This window comes from Cynara cardunculus, unplaced genomic scaffold (assembly GCF_001531365.2).
Source record: "Cynara cardunculus var. scolymus isolate 2C unplaced genomic scaffold, CcrdV1 Un_Scaffold_3822, whole genome shotgun sequence".
NCBI classification, from domain to species: domain Eukaryota; kingdom Viridiplantae; phylum Streptophyta; class Magnoliopsida; order Asterales; family Asteraceae; genus Cynara; species Cynara cardunculus.
The window spans coordinates 26770-31075 of record NW_020201631.1 but is presented as its reverse complement, the minus strand read 5'-3'; positions in this window follow the sequence as shown (position 1 = coordinate 31075).

Below are 4306 nucleotides of genomic sequence, written 5' to 3'. Positions count from 1 at the left end.
TTAATTACTTTTCAAATTCTAATTTTAAAATAAAACTGAATATTACACTGTTAGATATAGAACAGTCATAAAAGCTTGTTTTACATTGTGAAGGAGAACTAGTTGAGCTTTGAGCACATGAAAAGTCTTTAACTTTCTTTAAAAGTTGGTCTCTTTCATCAACAACAAATCATACTTTTCTTTAAGTTCAGTTCTCATTTTCAATTCAGTTTCAAGTTCTGTCTTAAAATCAGACAATATATTTGAAGCATCCAGGATTTTACCTTCTAACTCCTTCTTAAGCTTCTCAAATATTTTCTTTTCTTTAGCAAACTCATGTCTCTCTTCATCTGAGCTGCTCTTTTCATTCTCAAAAGCAATGTCGAGCCATTTCTTCTTTTTTGCAAGCTCTTTAGCAATTGCTGCATATTTCTTAGCAGTGTTTCTCTTTTTACAACAAATAACTTCTTTTCTTCATCCAAATCTTTCTACTTTTGAGCAATGCAGTCAGATAATTCAAGATTCTTGCTCAGAAATTCTTCTCTGATCTCTTTCTTTTCTTTATCAATCTTGGCTCGTTCCAAGATGATAAGCTGCTCAAAATCATAGATTTGATTCAATAGCATTTTAGCATTTAGTTCGAACGAGTTGATCTTATTCTCAAAAGATATTCTTTCAGTACTTAAACTCTTCTCAGCTTCCAAAACCTTTTATTGTTCTAGTTCCAGTAATTTTCTTATCTCAATCAAATTACTTTCAAACTTATGAAGTTTCTCAGTGAAATCTTCAGTCTCTGTATGTTTCCTTAGAGAGTTCCTCTCAGTATGTAGTTCAGATTTAGCTTTACGAAGTTTATTGACGAAATCTTGTTATATCTTATTAGAAGTCCTTATTTCATCATCTAATTCTTTTCTTTCTGCATCCAAGGTTTTCTCAAGTTTGCTAATCTTATGCAGGAAACCTTCTTCAACTTGTTCCGTAGCTTCTCTATGCTCTCATCGTAAATTTTGAACAAGTTCCTAATTAGCATGATTTTCATAAAACATATTTATATGTTTATCTTTATAGTCCTTTGTGCTCTTTTCCAACTCAGAAATCGTAATTCTCAGTTCTTTATTCTCCTTCTCAAGAAAAACTGTCATTTAAAAATTCAAGATTGATCAAAGAATCTTATGCAATGTATGAAATCAGTCAAAGAAATCACAAACCAATAAAATCTGTCATATAAAATCAGTAAGCTCAAAAATCTAAGAAAAGCTTAAAAACTATTCAGAAATCAGAAAAATAGTGAAAGCAGTTAAAAATCAGTAAAAACATTCAAAAACTGTTGAAAACAGTTAAAACAGTAAAAAAAACGGTTAAAACTGATCAAGAACAGTTCACACGACACAAAACAGTTCAAAAACCAGTTAAACTTTTCAAAAAAATCAGAAATCTTGAAGAAAATCAGGTAAAACCGATGAAAACAGACAAAAAACTGATAAAATGAAGACTGAATAAAAATTGTTTGAAAAAATGACAAATTTGACAAAATTAAGCTCAAAATCGAACAAGATGGAAAATTTGACTAAGAAGTTAACAAATCCGGACAAGCCTAGAAAAACTAAGTATTTTGGCCTTAAAATCGGATAAAGAGTTGTAAAGGGTTGGTCAAAATCGGACAAAGGGTTGAAAGAGGTTGTCCGAGGTCAAGGCAAATCCGGACACTGCTATGGACGAGGCTGGCCGAGGTTGATGAAACTCGGACATGGGGTTGTCCAAGGAAAAGAAAATCGCGACTAAGAGTTACTGAGAAAAAATGCAAGTCCGGTCACTGGGATGGGCGGGGAGTGCAAGTCGCTTGCCCGAGGAAATTCAAACCCGGACAAAGCTGCTTCTGAGGTAGGATGAGAACACGGCTAGATGGGTATACGAGGAAGCCAAATCCGGGTGTGATGTTGTCTGAGGTAGGATGAAAGGATGACCGTATAATGTGATCTCTGGATGGCCTTTTGTCCGAGAATTCCTTGAACTCGGCTAGGCTTTTGACCGAGTTTGTTGAAATCCGGATGACGACGTATCTACTAAGTCTTGAATTCGGACAAAGGGTGTCTGGAAATTGTTTGAATTCTGCTATAGGAGTGTTCGGATAAGGGTTGTATCCGGTCAAGCCAAGTAGAAAAATGACTAAGTGAAAAATCCGGCCAAAATGAAATCCGACCACCTTGAGCGATTTAGACAAATTCCAGCAAACTTGTGAAATGAAAAACAAAGATAATCCGATCAAAATACCACAAAAACAAAAAACAACTACTTTTTATCCAAAACTGGATCAAAAACTGAATTTTGGATGAAATTTTCAGAACACAAAAAATTTTAAAATCCACAAATTTTAACAAATCTTGAAAATGAATGATCAAATCATAAAATCTTGTGAATAACAATGATTCACAATTCAAATATGCACACTTTGATCATATTTTTAACATCAAAACACGAAGATTTGAAAAAAAAAATCGGATCAAAGTCTTTAAAAGTTGAAGAACACTGTGAACAAAAAGATGAACACAAAGAGAATTTCCAGAAAATTTCTTCAAAGATGTGACTTCTCATGTGATTTCTCGGCATATCCAGCTCTAATACCAATTGTTACTTCACAATATGATCAATCTTCAAAATCTACTAAGAATTCATGGCAAACTCATATGAACATTCAAGAACATCTATGAAGGAGTTAAGAGAAATAGTCAACAAGTCAAACTTCTATAAAAATCTCAATCTACATATGTTTTTACAATTGAGCTCACCTACACTAATTCACTACAAGACAGCTTTATATAGGGTCAAACATTGAACCCTTCTAGTCAAAGTCAACATTATTTACAAAGTCAAACACGCTAACAATACAATTATAGACTTTCAAGACGAATACAATTTAACATTAAAATTCAATCCCAACACATTGATCATCATCCATTAGCGATTACATTTTCCCAAAGGCAAACCTGGTTTTCCGCTTCCTATTGTTAACAACAGTGTTTAGAACTAAGACCCTGTTAGCTTTCCCCCGAGGTAAAGGCTATACAGAATGTTTAACTCCAACTTCATGGAGTACGCTAGTGGTGTAAATGATGCGAGTTGATCTCGAGTATCAATGTACTCGACACAAACTCGAAACCCAATTTCCAAGCTCGAACTCGACTCGAGAACTCGCGAGTAGTAAAAATCAAAGATCGACTCGAACTCGATAACTACTTTTCAAGCTCGAACTCGAATCAAGCTCAAAATAAGCTCGAACTATAAGCTCGAACTACAACTCAAATCAAGCTTGAACTCGAACTCGAATCAAGCATGAACCAAGCTCATTCATTAAAATTTATGAAATTTTAGGGTTTTTCTCTTAAACTTAAAGGTGTTCTCTTAGAACTTCATCATCAAAAAGACAAAGTTAGAAATTCTATTCACCTCCCTCTTTTTTTATAAAAAATTTTCTCCCTTCCTCTACCATCTCTCTTCCAATGTGGGACAATTTCACTAACCCCTTTCATAGTTTTTCTTTGTCTTTTTTAATTGTGATTTAAATAAAAATTAATTGATTAGTTTTTATAATTAAAAATGCATAATCTTGTTTAAATATCTAAATTTATAAGACATTTTTATTATATATATTTTACAAATTTAATCATAAAAACATATTATATTTTAAAACTAATTATATATAAAATAATTGAGTATCTCACGAACTTTTCGAGTCGAGTATTGGGTAGCTTGATTCGACTCGTTAATATGTCGAGTCGAGCTCGAGTTCGAGCCGAGCCTATTCGAGTCAAGTGTTGACCGAGCTTTGACCGAGTCGATCTCGAGTAACTTGTGAGTTGTCTCGTATCGTTTACACCCACAGAGTACGCCGCCAAAATCTCGTGGTTGGTGAAGTGCGACTCTTAAACGGACGTCAAACGTTCAATAACACCGACGATTTGCCTCGGAATCACTTGAAGGTGTTTAAGAACGCCCTCGATACAGGAGAATAACGCCAAGAAAACCCTTTTCCAAAGCGATATTCTTATATAACAAAGTAACAATAAGATTATTGTTCCAGCCTAAGGGTATTAGGAATGTACAACTGTACATTCTGCGGTAGACCCACTAGCCATCTAAAGGCCGACAGGTCGTCTCTACTCTCTAAAGAGCTAAAAGAGTCTAGTCTGTTAGGACTGAGAAATCAGTATTAATTGTATTCGTCTTGAAAGTTTATAAATAGTCTATAATTGTAAAAAGTCAGCGTGTTTGACTTTTCTTATAGGTTTGACTTTGACCTTGTCTTTGTATGTTTGACCATATAAATATG